At 46.4% G+C, this 13,611-nt stretch overlaps 1 pseudogene; it reads left to right on the forward strand.

The window, feature by feature from the left end:
• The first annotated feature begins 1,736 nt into the window (after positions 1-1,736).
• Positions 1,737-12,978, forward strand: LOC113268302 (ARL14 effector protein-like; annotated as a pseudogene).
• Positions 12,979-13,611: the final 633 nt, after the last annotated feature.

Here is a 13,611-nt window from a genome sequence, read left to right on the forward strand (position 1 = left end):
GTTTCAGGTCCCCATGGGGGACCCCTACAGTCCTGTCCCTAGTCCTGTCTTGGAAGTCCTCTCTCCCTCGTTCTGCACGTGGCCTTATCACCTACGGTCACCTGAACACATGTTTTCCCAGGACCTGAGCGCACCTCCCCGGAACACTGTTATAGGAGGAAACACTCTCGAATGCTGAGAGCCACCCAGCAGTGGAATGTGGCGGCCTCTCAGGAAGTGTGTATTGTCTACGCACTGAGCTTGTTTCGCTCAGGCGGCATAGCTTCCTGGAAATCTGCATCCCCTGGAAATTTGGGCCAGACCAGTGTTTCTCAAAGAGTGCTGTCTGCATCCCAATCAGCTATGCATGTGAGGGTGCCTTTGCGGAGGGGCTGTTAGAAATGCAGATCTCTGGGCCTTTCACAGACCGCCCGGTCAGCATATCTTGGGGAAGGATGTAGGAATCAGCGGATTGAAGTTGAAGCCTGGCTGCCTTAAACATACTGGGATGTCCGTCCCCACTCTAGGAGTCCCGGATTCAACTAGTGCCGTTTACTAACTGGGACCAGCTGGAAGCCCTCCAGCATGTTAGTTAACTCTTTGAGCCTCTGTTCTGTCATCCTTTTTTTTTTTTTTTAAGGTTTATTTATTTGAGAGAGAGAGCACAAACGAGTACACATGAGTGAGGGGAGGGGCAGAGGGAAAGGGAGAGAAGCAGACTCCCCACTGAGCAGAAAGCCCAACTCAGGGCTCGATCTCACAACCCTGAGATCATGACCCTGAGATCATGACCTGGGCCAAAATCAAGAGTCAGATGCTTAACCGACGGAGCCACCCAGGCGCCCCTGTTTTGTCATCTTTACAACAGAAGTTAAGCTATAGTCTCTCTTAGCTCTGGAATCCCATGCCTTTCTTTTTTTCTTAAAATGTTTTATTAACATTTTTATTTTAAAAGTTGAGATAAAATTGATACATCACATTGCTTTAGTCTTAGGTGTACAACATAATGATTTGATGTTTGTATCTTGTGAGATGATTATTGGAATAAGCTCACCCATCACCACACATAGTTGCAAATTTTTCTTTCTTGTGAGGAAAGCTTTTAAGATCTACTCTCTCGGCCACTTTCAAATGCATGCTAGAGTGCTGTTAACCATAGTCACCACGCTGCGCATGACATCCCCGGGACCGTGCCTCTGTTTCCCACCTTGTCTCTTATATTTGAAGCTTTGCTTCTAGCTGGGTACACGTGAGCATGTTTAAAAACGTTTCGTTGCAGTGAAATGAAATATAGTAAGTGCTCAATAAATTTTTGTTGCTTGATAGCTTGGTTTAGGGTTAGTCAAAGGAGACCATTCAAAGCAGGAGGAAAGCCACATCTTAGAAGCCTGGAGCTTCCCAAACCTTGGCTCACTTCAGAACTTAACATGAAAGCCGTTCTTTAAGTTGTGTTTCTGAAGTGGGCTGGAGGGAGGGGCCTGACTTGCCATCACAGGACTGCTACGGGCCAGTAAACGCTCTGTTAGCCGGGCCTGCTGCCTGAAAGAGCTTTTCCCTGTGTGGCTTTATCAAAGGCCACAGGCCAGCAGCTCGCCACACAGAGCGGTTCCTGTGTGGGCACAGAGAGTCCTTGTCGGGCTGCCCCTCGGAGGAGCCACAGGGCTGGTTTCCATCCCCTACGCAGGGAGGAAGACGAAGGAGGAGAAAGGGGCCTGTGGTGTTTCTCCAGGTCCCACAAACAGCAGGCAAGACGCGCAATGTTCACGGTCACACCTAGGGATGAGGAAGCCGGTGGCTCTGGCTGCAGTGTCCCCATCTACTTTGTATTTAAGATGACACTTAGGAAAGAGGAGAGCTGCATTTTTGAGTCAGGGACATTGTATGTTGCTGGAAGCCTGAGGGAGGCTCCTTTCTGCGGAGACCGATGGGGCTCCTGTCCGCCAAAGACAGCCGTTCGCAGGCAGTTTGCCTGGCTGGGCACCTGGGCTCTCTTCTCAGTTTTCCCTCCTTTTCTGGAGAGTCTGCATTCAAAACCCTCTGGGTGAGTTGGTGAGTTGTTTCTGCCGACGGCCTTGGTGAGGACCCCAGGAGAGTGACTCGGTGACTCTCGTCCCTTGCTGTCAGGGTCTGGCCTCACACAAGCCAGACTCAAGAGTCCTCAAGCTCCCGCCCCCCTCACTTGGGCCCCTCCGTTTTCTTCCCTGAGTCCCCTGCTTACAGAGATAAACTTCCAAGATTCACCAGAGAGGTGAGGACTGGATGACATCCCAAGTGTCTTTTTCCAAACACGCTCCCCCCAGAGAAGAGAATTTGCATTAACTAAGCACCTACTATGTGTGAGGCACCCATTATATGTTTTACACGAATGCTCTCCAAACTGGGGGGTGAGATCCCTAAGGATGACCCACTGGGGAGCAGGAAGAACATACCAGAACTTCTATTTATATTTATTTTCTAATCTAAAAAACAGGAAAGAGATTAAGAACTCTTGTATTTAATGGAAACCAGCCGCTTTATGCTGGCATGTGAGGCATCTTGAGGATGGAATGGCGGTTACAACCACTCGGAAGGCTGACAGTGGCGTCCTTGGGTTTTCATTTGTTCATTTCTAGCATATTGAGACAAACCGCTATGAACATGACTTATTTAGGGATTTAAAAATAATCCTCACAATTGGCAAAGCTTGGAGTTGGACCAAGTTGACCTGACCCCTGCTCGTTTTAGCCGGTGAGAGAGATGTGTAAGGGAACGATCGGTTTCATGTTGGTACAGCTCCCTTAGGGGGCCCATGTGAAGAATGGAGAGGGCCAAGGTGGGTGGTGAGACCAGTTTTGCTGGGACAGTGACGGTTTCACAGAAGGGGAAATGTTTTAGATGGCTCTAAAACATGTTCTTAAATTTGGCTGGCTATCAGAAACACCCAGAAAGGTTAAAAGAAAAGAAAAAAAAGGCTGATTTCTGGACTCCTCCCCAAACCTATGAGGTCAGTGTCTCAGTAGGGAAAACTGAGAATCCACCTGTGTTGGTCCCAACAGCTTTCCTGTAGCCAGACAGAGAGCCTGGAAGGGCCGGCGGGGCAGGGCAGGAGCTGGGACCAGCCCCAGGGGCCTCCAATTCTATGCAGCTGCAAGCTGCCCTCTGCAGCCCTGTCCCCTGGGGCTGAGCTTGGGGCCTTCTGAAGGGAAGGCCAGGGTCCTGCCTGCTACTCTGAGCACCGAACTGGGTCCAGGGACCAAGGTCCCAGGGTCAGGGCAAGAGCCTCCCAACTCCATGATCTATGCCGCACGGACTCACTTACTGCCATCTGCCCTTGGCCTGTGCTTCCAGAAAAGATTTCTTTGTCAAAACACACAACAGTGAGCCTGCTTTGCCCCAGGCTTCTGTGTCATAACTCCTTTTTTATTGGAGCAAAGAGAAGTACCACAGTATTGTTCTTCTGCTCCACGTTTTCTCATGCATCAAGAGAGCAACAAGCACTTTGTGCGAACAGAAAAGCCTGCTTTGTTGTCTGAGGACAGGGAGGTGAGAGAGCCGGGGAGGCCTTTCACAGGCCATAAAAGAGACACGCCACACAAAGCAGGCTTGAGGCGCCTGGGCGGAGGGCTTGGGAATGGGTGGGAAGAAATCATTTGCACCTGTTCACTGGCTCATCAGGGTTTCACACATTTCACTAGTAAAAGTGACCTTAGCAGGCCTGTGTCAAGGTTCTCTTGCTACCGGGAGGGTCATCCTGGGACAGCGTGGTGCAACGGTGATGTTTCTGAAAAACGGAGTGAGTTGATCAATCTGTTGAGAGCACTTCGCGGTTCTAAGACACCTTGGTGCTAAGGATGTGACAATGAGTAGTGTGCTTTCCACGGGTCCTCTCTTCCGCATGGCCTGCGAGGGGTCAAGGTGGCTGTTGTCATCATCGGCAGTGACAGAGGAGGCCACCAAGGCTCAGAGAGCCTGAGCTCGCACAGCAGAGCCAAGTTCAATTCCCAGTGCATGTGTTTTGCTTGACTCCAGTGACGTCAGAATCCATTCAGTATCGTAAGGACTTCCCTATGTTCTTGGCTTCACAAATCTGCATTTTTACGCACTGGACGTTCTTCAAGAGAGCATGAGGTCGATTCCACTGATAAGTTAGCATAACCTAAGACGTGTACGTGACTTTGAGAAGCAGTCCTCTTTAACATAACTAAAATTTTCAGCAGCGCAGAATGAATAAACAAGTAGAAATTCCCCTGTCAGCTAGGTCTCTTCTCTTTCTACCTCCAGAAAAAGGCTCTTACTGGAACAGCGATTCTCAAAGTCTAGGGAGCGCGATCACCGGAAGGGCTTGTAAACCAGATTGCCGGGCCTCACCCCTACAGCTTCTGATTCAGCTGGTCTGGGTGGGGCCTGAGAATTTGTGTTTCTAATAAATTTCCTAATAAAGCTGATGCTGCTGTACGGGGACCTCACTTTAAGAATCACTGTTTTACAGTGTTCTTATTTTTCCTATGTATATCCCTGTCGCTCTGCACGTATATACACACAGTTACTAAAAATGAACCCATTTACTTAGACTTTTGAAATTTGTTTGTTATCCTAGACTTCATTCCAACCCTATAGATTGGGGTCTACATCATTCTTTTTACTTTATTTATTTTTTAAAGATTTTATCTATTTATTTGACAGAGAGAGAGAGAGCACCCAAGCAGGGGGAGCGGCAGGCAGTGAGAGAAGCAGGCTCTCCACGGAGCGGGGAGCCCGACACGGGTCTCGATCCCAGGACCCTAGAATCATGACTTGAGCAGAAGACAGATGCTCAACGGACTGAGCCACCTGGGTACCCCTACATCATTCTTTTTAATGACTGCATAGATTTCCATTGTATGCCTGTACCATCATTTATTTAACTAGTCTCTATTGCTGAATGTTTCGATTGTTTCCATTTTTTTCCTACTACAAACAATAGTACAGCTCTTTTCATCTATCTTTACACATTTGTGCTAACAATTATGAAGGATAAATCCCCAAAAGTGGAGGAGATGGCCGACAGTGATTACGTGTCTTCAGATGTTATATGACTGTTCTAAATTATATTCCTACCAATAGAATTTGAAGAATCCTTCATCAACATCAAATATTCAGTATGATTTTTATTTTTGCTCATTGTTAGGTAAAAAATGCTATATTGTTATTTTATTTTATTTTTTTGAAGTAGGCTCCACACTGGGTGTGAATTGGACCCTGAGATCAATACCTGAGCTGAAATCAAGAGTCGATGCTTAACTGACTGAGTCACCCAGGAGCCCCTATACTGTTATTTTAATTTGCACGCCTATATTAATAAAGTTGGGCATATGTTATCGGCCAGTTGTATTTCTTTTTCTGTAATATGCCTGCTTATATCCTTTGCCTGTTTTTCAGGGAAAGGGCATTCAGAAGGGCAGAAAAATTCATGGCAATGTCTTCCCTGCATTGGGCATAGCTTGGGCTCCTGACACCTTGCTGAAGCATTTTGGAGGTACTACAGAAGAGAAACAGGAAACAACTCAACACCAAAAACACCCCCAAATAATCCGACTAAAAAATGAGTGGAGGACCTGAGCAGACATTTTGCCAGAGAAGACACCCAGACGGCCAACAGGTGTATGAAAGATGCTCAACATCACTCATCATCAGGGAACGCACATCACAACCACGGTGAGATCGCATCTTACACCTGCCAGAAGAGCTGGAGTCGAAAAGACAAGAAATAAGCATTGGTGAGGATGTGGAGAAAAAGGAACCCTCACTCACTGTTAGTGGGAATACAAGCTGGTGTAGCCACTGTACAAAACAGTATAGAGGTTTCTCGAAAAATTGAAAATAGAATTACCATATGATCCAGCAATTCCACTACTAGGTATTTACCTAAAGAAAATGAAAACACTAATTTGAAAAGATATATGCACCCCTATATTTACTGCAGCATTATTTACAATAGCCAAGATATGGAAGCAACTCGTGCCCATACATAGGTGAATGGGTAAAGAAGATGTGGTGTGTGTACACACACACACACACACACACACACACACACACACTGGAATATCACTCAGCCCTAAAGATGATGAGATATTGCTCTTTCTGATAACATGGGTGGATCTAGAGGGTATGATGCTGAGTGAAATAAGTCAATCAGAGAAAGACAAATACCATGTGATTTCACTCATACGTGGAATTTAAGAAATAAAACAAAGAAAAAAAGAGACAAACAAAAAACAGACTTTTAAACAAAGAGAACTGGTGGTTGCCTGAGGGGAGGTGGGCAGGGTTGGGGGGGAGGAGGATGAAATAGATAAAAGGGATTAAGAGGAACAAAATTCCAATTCCATAATAACTACGTCACAGCGATGAAAAGTCCAGCATAGGGAACATAGTCAATAATCCTGTGATACTGTTGTTTGGTGACACACGGTGACGACACTTACTGTGGTGAGCCCCAAGTAATTCACGGGGTTGTTGAATCATGCGTACACCTGAAACTAATCTGACACTGTATGTTACTTGTACTTCAATAGAAATACAATGAAAAAAAGAGAAACAGGAAACAAGCCACAGAAATGAGCAAACACGATTAGAGGAGTGAGTTTAGAAGAGCAAAATGAACAGAGATCGTTTAGGCCAGAGAACAGAAGCCCGAAGGGGCAGTGAAAAGGAGAAAAGCCTCAAATTTCCGAGTGGTGAGTCTTTCGAGAAGGGTGGCTGATGTGTATGCTTTCTGCTGGAACGTGGGCCAACTTGAATTTCCATAGGTGGGCTTTCTTCAGGTTAAGGAAGGTCTTTCTCATTCTAAGTGCCAGCCCTAGTCTACATTTCTATTCTCAGAGACGCGGCAACTCAACGGGAGGTAATTTTGATGCGGTTCTTTCAAATCGTGGAGCGTGGTCTTCCAAGTACCTCTGTGTTCCTTTTTTTTTTTAAGCTAGAGAAATTTCAAATACAGTGGTCAGGTCAGTCTGATTTCATGTAATGTAAAGTTTGGGGCTCTTTGTACTGTAGTGTTTGGAACTGTTCCTCCGACCTTCCCAGCAGCATGTGGCCTCAGTGCTTTTCAGGACCCATTTCTGGTGCTATGTCCTCTGCCTGGATGTTGACTCTGGCACCAGAGTCAGTAGGACAGCAGCCCGGCCCAGCAGCTGAGAGGTCCCCTCTCTCCACAGGACCTGAGCAAGTGTTTTGCATTCAGGGAGTTTCCAGGGATGGCATATAACCCAAACATCAGCCCTCCTTGTGTGTGCTCTGTCTCGGCTTCATTGCAACAGTCTTGACTCTGATCTCATTACTGGGCTCTTACCTTATTCCTCAGAAAGCATCCTCTTGTACCCAATGCAGGAGTGAACAATGCAGTAAGAGGAAGGTGCTGTCAAGACTTCGGGAGCCCCTGACTTCCCTCTCCTCTGAACAGACTTAAGAATCCAAGGTAGAAAACCTAGGCACTGTCAGCTCCTTCTGACTCCTCACCCCCACGTCCCCCCAGTGGCTAGATCCTACCAAATCTCTAAGATCTATGATCCACTTCTTCACCTTTATTATCCCTGGTTTAGTCTAAGTCCTTTCTTCCTTTCCTGAGCAAATGTATCCGTCTGGGGACGCCTGGGTGGCCCAGCGGTTGAGCGTCTGCTTTCGGCTCAGGGCTTGATCCCGGTGTTATGGGATCGAGCCCCACATCAGGCTCTTCCTCTAGGAGCCTGCTTCTTCCTCTCCCACTCCCCCTGCTTGTGTTCCCTCTCTCGCTGGCTGTCTCTATCTCTGTCAAATAAATAAATAAAATCTTTTTAAAAAAATGTATCCATCTGCTGGCTTCCTCCAGTCACATCCCCCTCCTATCTATTTAATCATATATTCATTCATTCATTCATTCATTCATTCATTCATTCTGATGTTCTGTGAGAATTGACTTGTCTCTGTGCCCATATTCAAGAAATGCCACAAGACTCTGAGTTATTAGTTACAAAGAAGATATCCAGGCTATCAACCCTCCTGGTTCGAAGGAGTTGGGGACCCTCCAGGGTGGGGTTTCACAGGCAGATGAACTTGAGGTGGGCCCTGAAGTGTGTGTAGGTAATGTGGAAAACTCCACGAGTCAACTGCCTACCAGTTAGTCCCCATTCTTTCTTGCTGCTGTGGTGTGATTTGTTCACCTCTATGCCCAGCGAGGCTGCTTCTGACTTCATTAAGGTCACTTTTAGTTGGGTCTTCAGTTATTAGAAGCCCAAAGTACTGTGCAGGTGGGCTGTAGCCCAGTGCAGGTGGGATGGCTCTTTCCTGGCTTGGAGTCATGGGGTCACAGGAGGTGCCATTTGTTTCTCTGATTTTCCCAAGGTCAAGGCTGCAGACTGGCCTGAGGGAGAAGACGAGGGTCAGGAGCTGGCACATGGGTCAGGGAGCTTCTTTTTCATTCTTATCTTAAGCCAGGGAGTGCCCAGCACATCCAGAAGTCAGGAGCACCCAGGCTGGGAAGGCATCTTGGCCATCCTCTAGGTCAGAGGTCAGGCAGGTGATGTAAATGAAACAGATCTGTGTTTGCACGATGAACACGGAGGAATAGCCTTCATTTTATGAAGAAAAGTGCTCCCTAGAATTTGTCCTGATGCAGATGGACCTCTTGGTTGGCTGTTCATTTTTCTTATGGGGGACGGAAAAGAAAAACAGTCTCTCCTGAAAAATAAACCACCTAACACTCAGCTTCCAGGCTGCAGGGACAATAGGCTGTACGGGGAACGGGAACTGGGCACGGAATGACCACAGGTGGCACCACATGGTTGTTGCCAGATAGGAATCCTGGAGCAGATGAGAGGTCTTCCGATTTCTCAAGAGAAGCCTGAAACACGATTTAAAAAACTAAAAAAAAAAAGTCCCTTTGTTTCCTGCGCGTGGGCGCTATAGGAATACACAGCGGGCGGCAGGGTCTGGAGAGAGAGGCATTTGGGGTTAGGAGTGCAGGGGGAGTGGGGTGAAGACGCAGGGAGATGGGGCCAGGAGCAGGGGCTTTTGAGGGACAGAAGCTGAATTGTGGTCTAGGTGAGAAACAGGCAAACGAGATCAAAGAGCACACATCGAAAATGCAGAAAAGCATAAAGAAGAAAATGAAAGTCACAATCCTGCTACACAAAAATTAAGAAAGTGAAATTAAGAAAAGGGGTACCTGGGTGGCTCAGCTGGTTAAGCGTGGGACGCTGGGTTTTGGCTCAGGTCATGTTCTCAGGGTCGTGAGATCAAGCCCCACACTGGGCTCTGGGCTCAGCATGGAATCGGCCTGACATTCTCTCTCTCCCTCTGCCCCTGCCTCCCCACCCCAACGCACGCATTCTCTCTCTCTCAAAAACAAAACAAAATCCCATTTATAATTGTTGCACCGAAATCAATAAAATATCTAGGAATAGACTTCACTACAGAAAAAGCCCTAATTTTTTTTTAAAGATTTTATTTTTGACAGAGAGAGAGACAGCCAGCGAGAGAGGGAACACAACAGGGGGACTGTGAGAGGAAGAAGCAGGTTCCCAGCGGAGCAGGGAGCCCGAAGCAGGGCTCGATCCCAGGACCCTGGGATCACGGCCTGAGCCGAACGCAGACGGTTAACGGCTGAGCCACCCAGGCCCCCGAAAGCCCTAATTTTTAACATTTTTCCTTATGGTCTTTTTTCCTCTTACAGTCAGTCATCTTTCCCGATGTGAGATTATAATCATTTTCCCCTCACAATTACAGTCTCTCTGCAGCCTTACTTTTGAACGGCGGTATCTCAGCGCAGTGCGGGGGGCAATGGCTCATACAACTGTACGTATTCGAATTCTGTCAGAATAAAACTGGTTGCTCTGTCTGCTCACTGAAGGGTCACCTGTCAGGCTACGGGGGTAGAAGGGCTGCAGGCCGTGCTTGGGCAGCGGCTGGCGTGTAGGAAAGGATGAAAACTAGCAGAGAGAGAAATCTAGGCAGGGAGAGGGGCAAGGCTGAGCCAGTCACTGCAGATTTTTAAGTGGAGCTGAAACCAAACTTAAATCATGCCCCGAGTGTGAATCCCTTTAGGAACGTTTAATGACATAAACTGCGTGAGTATAAGCCACACATGCTCCTGGGCTCCTCGGGGGCTCCAGGAGTGGGAGGGAAGCTTGGACCTTCGCCTCCTGCTGCTATTACTCTCAGATGGCAGAGCTAGGAGCGGAAGAAAGGGTACAGCAAATCCGTGTCCAGTCTGGAAGGACGACTCCAAGTGCTGGCTAAGGAGCCATTTCTAACAGGGCTGCGAGCCCCCCCCCCAAGCTGTCCCCTCTGGGGCAGGTGCCCCTGGGGCCTGCTGGAGGAGAGGGGGCCAAGTGAGGAGGGCCTGCCGAGTCCCTCAGGAATGAGGCTGTCACATGCCCTCTGAGTCTCATCTTTGTGTCTGTCACCTCTCACTGCCCTCTGGTTTGGGGTGGGGGGCCCTGGCAGACACACTATACCTGCTTTGTGACTACGTGCGTCTCCCCGAGGGTGTGTTCCCGGTGTCTTGTGCAATGACGGCTGAGTCGCGGGGCACACGTCTGAATGCATTTCCCAGGCAGCTGGCGTGATGAAACCGGGCTGGCCCAGCTCCCCTGTGAACGCTTGGCTCCCCGCATCTCTACTGTGTTCCCTGACATGGTAGTGGGAACTGGTTTCAGAGAGTGTTCACAACACACCTGTGTCGAGTGAGATTCTGCTTTGTGTGTGTGTAGCACAATTCCCAGGGATCAATGAGGGGGAAACCAACAAAACAAACAGATGTGTAATGTAGATTGTTCGTATCACTAATAATAATACAATAGCTATTTACTGAGTATTTGCTATGTGCCAGTCTTTGGGCTAAGAGCTTTAACGCATTAACTTATACAAAACCTCCCTGAGTTAGGTACAATTAATATCCTCATTAAAAAAAAAATTGTTCTGGGGCACCTGGCTGGCTCAGTTGGTTAAGTGTCTGACTCTTGATTTCGGCTCAGGTCATGATCTCAGGGTTGTGAGATCGAGCCCTGCGTTGGGCTCTGTGCTCCGCAGGGAGTCTGCTTCTCTCCCTCTCCTTCTCCCTCTGCCCCTTCCTCTCCCTCTTCACTTACCCCCCTTCCCACCGCTGCACGCTCTCTCTCTCAAATAAATACATCTTAAAAACTTCTCTGAGTTTTTTAATTAAAAGTTTATAAATTAAAAAAATTTATTATTGAAGTGTAGTTGACATACAATGTTATATTAGTTTCAGGAGCACAACAGAGTGACTCGATAATTCTATACACAATCCGCACCAAGGTAAGTTACTTACCATCTGTCTCCCTGCACCAGTATTACAATATTATTAACTGTATCCCCTATGCCATGCTTTTTCATCTCTGTCACTTATTTATTTTATGACTGGCAGTTTGTGCAAAAATAGGTGAAGACGATTAAGAGGTACAAGCTTCCAGTTATAATACCCTCCTTTTAATAATGAGGAACCTGAGAGCCAGGGAAGATAAGTAAACTGCCCAAAGTCCACAGTCGTGGGGCCCAGACTTAAAGACACGTCCAGGCACCTGACCATGAAAACATGTTCATAGGAATTAACTGTAAAATAAAGAAAATATTGAACTTACATCATTTATATTGTTTTATTTATCACTGTCATATATTAAGTTTTCAGGGTGTAAGTTTAAAGGAGAAGAGGAAAACTTTCCTGAGCAAGACAGGAAACCCAGTACATTGGCAGATTTGAGGATTTGCAGAAGTCATGTTTGTGACTCATTTAACATACACAGAAAACGAGCCAAAAAAAATTGCATGTAATTGACTTAGATGATGCCCCTTTTCTGAGTGCAAAATTTGGAAGACAGCTTGTACTTGGCTGGAAACTGTCTAAAATGCACACAGATAATCAATGGCAGTGTGGATGTTGATTCTAAGAATAGCAGAGAAGAAAACCTGATTCAGATGGAAGAACTGCTAAAGCTTTGGGGTCACTACAATTTGCAAACCCACGAAAGCAAACTGAATTTGCTCCAGAAACTGGAAAAAGCAGCTCACAAAAAAGGCAACAGCTGGTTCTGAGAAGTAAGTAATACCAGCGAAGAGTAAGGTCTGTGATCACCAGGGTCTTCTGATTTTCAGTGGAATGGACTTGGTGACTGCCTCGATGAAGACCGTGTGGGATGTTTCCATGCTTGTCCTGCCTGGGGCTCCACCAGATGTGGAGCTCAATGCTGCTGAGACCTCAAGCCGCAATAAGAGCAAATTGAAATCAAAGGAGGAGAAATCATTCAATAGCAAACATGCTGGATAATTTGTGGTATCAAATTATGGGATCTTTAAAGATCTCTTCTCTATTTCTTTTTTAAAAAGATTTTATTTCTTTATTTTAGAGAGCAAGAGATGGAGGGGAGGGGAAGAGGGAGAGGGAGAGACTCCCCACTGACTGCAAGCCCGGTGCGGGGCTCCATCCCACCACCTCAAGATCACGACCTGAGCTGAAACCAAGAGTCGGACGCCCAACTGACAGCCACCCAGGTGCCCCGAAAGTCCCTTCTGTATTTCTAAAACTGTCATTCTAAGATGCATTTTAAGGTTGCCTGCCAATGATGAAAATTCGAAAACCACCTCAACACGCACTCAGTGAGCACTAATGTTGCATTTAGGGGGCAGTAAGATTCATTATCCGGGGTACATTTAAATGGGCCCTTACTCAGCAGTCAGATTTAAGCCTGTCTGGGTCAATGTCAACAAATAGGTAAAGGCGGTCCTCGATCAGCACCGTTCAAATGTCAGTTACAACCATATAGACTGTAGTAGCTGCCTGGACTACGACCACCCTGCTAGCTCCCTGGTCCACAGATCATTACGTAACAGACGTGCTTCGCGATCAGTGACCAATCACGGTCCTTCTCTCAAATTCTGCTAATGACTGGTTACTGCACATCGCTCATTCACTTTGCTCAGAGACAGCAAAGCATGGGTGTGTTGTCTCCCTGTCACCCATGTGACATTTTACAAAAATGGATCTTCTAAAGAACTGGCCAACAAAGATGAAAGTTCGGTGAAGAAATGAAAAACGTTAACGCTACAGGTAAGATTTGAATTGAACGTAAATGGAGCTGTAGAAGAAATCACTGATGGGAATGTTGACGCTGCTGTTATTCCAGAGCCGAAACATGCAGCTAGAGGAACCTTGTGAAGGCAAACAAACTAAATGGGGAAACTGGTTGTGATGAAAAGGATGAATACGGCCCAAAGGAAGTGACGGTAAAAAAAAAAAAAAAAAAAAAAAAAAAAAATTCACGGTAAAAGGAAATTGCGGAGTGATTTTACAACATTGAAAGCACAGCTGATAAAATGGCAGAAGCGGATCCAAACTGAGAGTATGACAATTTGCAATGGCAGAGAAAACATGCTTACTCAGTACGATAAGGTAACAAAAGGCAAGTATTGTTCAAACTATTCTCGATTAGCTGTTTACAATGAAATAACACAAATTCTCACTGTTTCTCATGTTTTAAATGACAGTGTACTAAAATACTTTTTACAGCTTTTCAATTTATTTTACACTGAAAACTGACGGTAAGAATTTTTAATGTTTTGACAGATTTTTAAAAGGCACAGAACAATCATTTTCCCCATCGGTTATTAAGATTGCTTTGAATG

Source organism: Ursus arctos, unplaced genomic scaffold (assembly GCF_023065955.2).
Source record: "Ursus arctos isolate Adak ecotype North America unplaced genomic scaffold, UrsArc2.0 scaffold_8, whole genome shotgun sequence".
Lineage (NCBI taxonomy): Eukaryota > Metazoa > Chordata > Mammalia > Carnivora > Ursidae > Ursus > Ursus arctos.